Source organism: Schistocerca cancellata, chromosome 4, assembly GCF_023864275.1.
Source record: "Schistocerca cancellata isolate TAMUIC-IGC-003103 chromosome 4, iqSchCanc2.1, whole genome shotgun sequence".
NCBI lineage: Eukaryota > Metazoa > Arthropoda > Insecta > Orthoptera > Acrididae > Schistocerca > Schistocerca cancellata.
Window position 1 is genome coordinate 409,003,875 of NC_064629.1, and position 6,017 is coordinate 409,009,891.

At 41.4% G+C, this 6,017-nt stretch overlaps 1 non-coding gene across 1 annotated transcript; it reads right to left on the reverse strand.

Annotated features, from left to right (window-relative positions):
- Positions 1–5,106: 5,106 nt before the first annotated feature.
- On the reverse strand, positions 5,107–5,181 carry Trnas-uga (transfer RNA serine (anticodon UGA)). The gene has a single exon. It is a non-coding gene; the product is annotated as a tRNA-Ser (tRNA).
- Between the last annotated feature and the right edge of the window lie 836 nt (positions 5,182–6,017).

Below are 6,017 nucleotides of genomic sequence, written 5' to 3' on the forward strand. Positions count from 1 at the left end.
GAGTGCTAAAATAATTACGTTTTATTTGGTTTGTTAGCGGAGTTACCTTTGTTTCTGTGAAAATACTTCCACAGCAATGTTTCAAATGGCTCTGAGCACTATGGGACTTAACATCTGAGGCCATCAGTCCCCTAGAACTTAGAACTACTTAAACCTAACTAGCCTAAGGACATCACACACATCCATGCCCGAGGCAGGATTCGAACCTGCGACCGTAGCAGTCGCGCGGTTCCAGACTGAAGCGCCTAGAACCGCTCAGCCACACCGGCCGCATCCACAGCAATGAAAAGGCGTGTAATATGCAGCTTTGTAAACTGCAACAGAAAACAAAGAGTAGACGTCTATCTACAGACACAAAAGCACCGTGATGTAGTGGTTCTAAACGCTTCAGTCTGGAACCGCGCTGCTGCTACGGTCGCAGGTTCGAATCCTGCCTCGGGCATGGATGTGTGTGATGTCCTTAGGTTGGTTAGGTTTACGTAGTTCTACGTGTAGGGGACTGATGACCTCAGATGCTAAGTCCCATAGTGCTTAGAGCCATTTGAACCATTTTTTTGATGTGGTGGTTTCCTTCGCTGCTAGAACAGCTAAGCATAGCGTCGTTGGGGAGCTCTTCCATTGCATTCATTGCAACCACAGACGAGGTGCATGTCGGCCAACTCTTTATCAGGAATGTATCCGTAGTGCTGCATGCCTCTGTTAATGTATAACTAACACTGCCGGGAAAACAAAGGCGAGACAGACCCGAGCAGTACTGAATGCAAGCTTGACGGCGAAGAACTAAGTGAGCTTTACTGTTGTCAACAGCAAGTACCAAGAGCGGATGGAACAAGTTTCTTTCCAAACAAGACACACACCGCACACAACCGAAAATTTCTCTGTTCTGCAGATATTTTCAGTGCAGTACGTATCCAGGGATAAATAATGGGTAAGAAATTAAACGAAATGCAGTTGTCGAGTAACAAGCTATTGAAGACCACAGATCCCTTACACTAAAATACTCAAAAATATCCCTGATAAACCTCGAAATTTTTTAGCAGTGATGTTGGAATTCCCCCTGTATGCTCCGCAAACCACCTCATAGAATGAGGTGAACGCTTCGTGTGATACCATTATGGTTTACGACCTTCCCTGTTCCACTTACAAATGCTGCAGGTGAAGAACAGCTGTCGATAATTCTCTGCAAAAGCTAGAATTTCTCTGATTTTTCCGTAAGGTAGGTACACCCAAGAGAATTTGTCACTATGAGAGAGCCCTTGCGAGTAATACCTGCCGTGTAAACAGCGCTAAGAGTCAGTGCGGTGGCAGTGTCCGATGTTGGGGCAAGATAGCAGGTAGTCGCGCTCAACGAGGTTTGCTATCTCGTGTAGGCGGCAACCTCCATGTCTCGGGAGCTGCTCGCCGTAGCTCTGCGACAAGAAAAATTGTGCCAGTAATTTGGGTTGAGCCGAGAGTATTCTGTGAGTGGTGAGCGGCTATACTGCGCCTAGGAATGTGCAGTATTTCACAGTTTTTACGCTACACTCACCTTAGTAATATATTTTGCCGTATTCGTGCACACGTTAAATAAAACCACTAACGAAAGTGAGTGTTTTGAGGTGTAATTTGTGGCCGTGGCATCTTTCTGACCCAACAAATCGCTCGTTTATCCCACTACACGAACAACACGAGCAGTTAGTCTGTTTCGAAAGCGCTAGATTTAAACAATGCAATGCAGCAAAGAACTTACAAAAACATTGTAGACATATGATACAGAGTTTATAAACGAAAAAACAATCATGTCAATGAGGAGAGTCGATCTTAGGACAATACTAATGACAGTCTAGCGTGGCATGCATTGCACCACATAGATACTGCAAAATACTCCATAATAAACGTGTACCGTCATTGTAGGTATAGTTAAGACTGCTGTCGCAATCGATACGCACGGTGAAGTGAATGTCAGATATGTGCCGGCAAAAAAGTGACGAAGAAAACTGTCAGGAAGTGGACTCAGGACGAAGTTGCGAATTTCACTTTTTTGTAAGAGGAAGGTACACTGCTATTGAATGTACAGTCAATGGACTGCAGGAACTGAGATAAGAAGCGAAGTTTGTTAGCTGGAATAACTCCAATTTGTAACACTTCCACAGAGTAAATTTAACAGAATATCCACCATTTGTGGAATCGGGCAACGTACTTTTAAAACGTAGGTTAATTAACGTAGAGAAACAAGTGAAATTATGTTGAAAAGTAATCGTTTTGGAATTCGAAAAATTGCTATTTAATTTCAAGTGAGACAGCTGTAATTCGATATGGCGTGATAATTATTGATTGTATTATTGTACTGAGTGTTGAATACTTAAACCTTCAGGAATTTACGAGTGGTTTCTTAAGTTAATACAAGTAAAAACGTTCACATATATGAACGTCCATAAATGCTTCATTTATCAGATATCCACCCTGTTTTGCTTTTGAACGTGTATGTGTATCAATATGAAATATCGTGTAATGTTATTTCATCGTTATTACTACTTTTTTTAAATATCAAAGAGAATAAACGTACCTGATGTTAGAAATCTTTGTGTGACAAGCAGTCTATCTTTTACACTAATGGACTTACGCATAACGGTATCTTGCTTGGAAATTTTGTGGCCATTTATAAGGAGCATATCATCCATTACCACCGCTGTCGTTCTCTTTAATTTCGATGTTGTTGTGAATCTTCCATCACAAGCTCTACACTGAGATTCATGCATGTTCCAATATCATCTCACCACCTACTACACGCTCTTATCCAACACTGATCAGGTCCTTTTTTTATCTTTACCACTAAAAGATGAAAAGTGCAGCTGCATCCCGACGCTCTTTCATCACAACCACGCAGAGCACTATGACTGAAAAATTTAGCGGAGAGTGATACCTCATCTCTCTCAGACTCTCTCACTCTGCTGTGCGTAAACGCATCCGACATCTGATTTCGCAAGACTTTAAGACACTTACAGAAAGGACTTGCAAGAAACTATCACACAGAAACTGTCAGCGAAAAATCGCTCTTAGTGTAAACAATTCTGCGAGTACTTTCTTAGAATACCAGACTGTCAGAAAGAGAAAAACTCTCGTGTATACCAGCCCGGAAGAGCTCAGTTTCTCGAATTTTAACTGTGAAACTCTTCTTTATGAACAACATTTCTTTTGTAGCGTCTACCAATGAGGTATGAAGAGCATCGTCGTGACGCTCTCGTGCTCACTAAACGCACCCGTGACGAAATTCCTCGTTCTTCTTAGGAACTTAATGTCCTTCATTAATCCTACCAGAAAATGGTCCTAGTGTGAGAAGCCATACTCAAAGTCGTAAGATGCCTCTTTCATGTGTGAATTACATTTCCTAGGATTCTCAGCCCGGCATCTGCTTTTCCTACGACTAATCTTATTTGGTAGTTCCACTTTAGGCCGCTCCGGACGGTTATTCCCAGATATTTTATAGTTGTTACAGTTTGCAGTATCTAACACCAATGGTGTAATCGAACAACACTGAAACTTTCCACCTACTATCTTATATCTGCATTCACGTCTACGTCCGTAATTGCGAATCTTTTGCCAGGCAGGTGCTATTTTTTCTACCATACTGTGAAGAGTTTATCGTTCTCCACTCTGTGGAGCTGACTTGACATTATCAATGTTTGCATTACCATCTTCGACAAGAGGGCTGTATCATTGATGAAAACAATGCTTGGTGACACATCACAGCATCATAGATAGACTACGACCAGGCTATAAGATGCAGAAACAAATATAGATTGTAGTTCAAAGCCCCGTCGACGGTGAAGTCGTTAGAGATAGACCACGAGACTGATCTCAAATTCATGTCATACAAGGACGGAAACGAAGACTTGTCAGATTTTACGGATCTTGTTACCATTATCTTGAAATAATGAATAATGTATAGGAAGTAAAATTATCACCAATCCGAAAGTTGGTTTGAACATCGCAGCGCCTACAAGGCGTGGTCGTGTTAGGCGTGGTGTGATCTTGCCTTCTTATGGCCTGTAAACAGATGCCCTCGGCCAGGAATAGGGAACCTGCACTTAAAAATCATTGTCAGAAGTGAGAAAACAAATTTTGAAAACGACTTGTGATTGAACCCCGAATCCTTGCATTTTTGTCTAGCACCTACCTATTGAACCACCGAACCGTACACTAAAAATATTAAAAAATGTTTATTTCTGTACTACTCATCTTTCTTCCTTTCTGGCACTCGCCCCAGTTGTACAGCCGACTTTGCTAGCGATGGTTCACTGTCTACATTCGCTCTCATTTGCCGAGACGACAGTTTAGCATAGCCTTCAGCTACATCATTTGCTACGACCTAGCAAGGCGCCATATTCAGTTACTATAAGAATGTATTCTGAACAGATATTGAGAATCATGTACCGTCAAGACCGACGTTCATAATTAATGGATTAAAGTTAAGTATCAAACTAATTACGTCCGCTTTCTGAATTCTAATTCCTTGTCATGTCCCAGACCTCACGTCAGTATAGTTCTTCCCTCCTCATGCCAGCCTGCGTGAGCTAAAACGCGTGCATTTCGGGCTCCTCTAGTAACACGGTGTTGGCTCTTCTGCCAACACAATAAAATCTCCAAACGTTCTCAATTGGGAAGTTTCAGAAGAACTTGATGTAATGCTCAAGAGAAAGAACTTCACTAACTGAGCAAGTCAGTAACTCGATGGTCTACCTGTGGCTCTTATTCAAGCAGGTATTCGGCTTGGCGTTGATTGACAGAGTTGTTGTATGTCTTTCTGAAGGATAACATGTCAGATTCTATTCAGTTCACACGTTAGATCGTCAAAATACCCAGCCAGTTGGAGAGCCCTGCCAATAGTGCTCCAAACTTCCTCATGCAGAAATAGTTAAAATATAAAAAAATGTAGACTATATTTTTCTAAAAAACTTACGGATATTGAATTACACATAAAAATTGACGACATTCCAGAAAGTGCAACTAAGATTAATGGTCTATTAGTCTATTCTTAATGAAAATTAACAAGTATATCCAGAATTAGATTTTCACTCCGCAGCAGAGTGTGCGCTGATATGAAACTTCCTGGCAAATTAAAACTGTGTGCCGGACCGAGACTCGAACTCGGGACCTTTGCCTTTCACGGGCAAGTGCTCTACCAACTGAGCTACCCGAGCACGACTCACGCCCCCTCCTCACAGCCTTACTACTGCCAGTATCTCGTCTCCTACCTTCCAAACTTTACAGAAGCTCTCCTGCGAACCCTGCAGAACTAGCACTCCTGAAAGAAAGGATATTGCGGAGACGTCACTTAGCCACAACCTGGGGGATATTTCCAGAATGAGATTTTCACTCTGCAGTGGAGTGTGCGCTGATATGAAACTTCCTGGCAGATTAAAACTGTGTGCCGGACATCCCCCAGGTTGTGGCTAAGCCATGTCTCCACAATATCCTTTCTTTCAGGAGTGCTAGTTTTTCAGGGTTCGCAGGAGAGCTTCTGAAATGTTTGGAAGGTAGGAGACGAGATACTGGCAGAAGAAAAGCTGTGAGGACGGTGCGGGAGTCGTGCTCGGGTAGCTCAGTTGGTAGAGCACTTGCCCACGAAAGGCAAAGGTCACGATTTCGAGTCTCGGTCCGGCACACAGTTTTAATCTGCTAGGAAGTTTCAACAACTATATCCATTGGAAATAGCATATCCTATGTAAGGAAATATTTAGATCTGTTATATTTTTAAAAGGGAAATAATCATCGCCACTTTTGGATAAAAGACTTCAGTAGACCTGTTTCACATCAATTCTCAAAACATAAAGAAACTAAATTTATTTGTCATATGTGTTTATCATATATTAATAATTTAAAAAATTACATCATAAAACATTGTTTAATTAATAACCCAGGACCAATTGAACCCCCAAAAACTGTCAAATACATAAAACTTACAAATAATAAATTCACTCAAAAAGTTCCTTTCTTCATTTATGCCGATTTTTAAAGATAATTATTGAAAACTGATA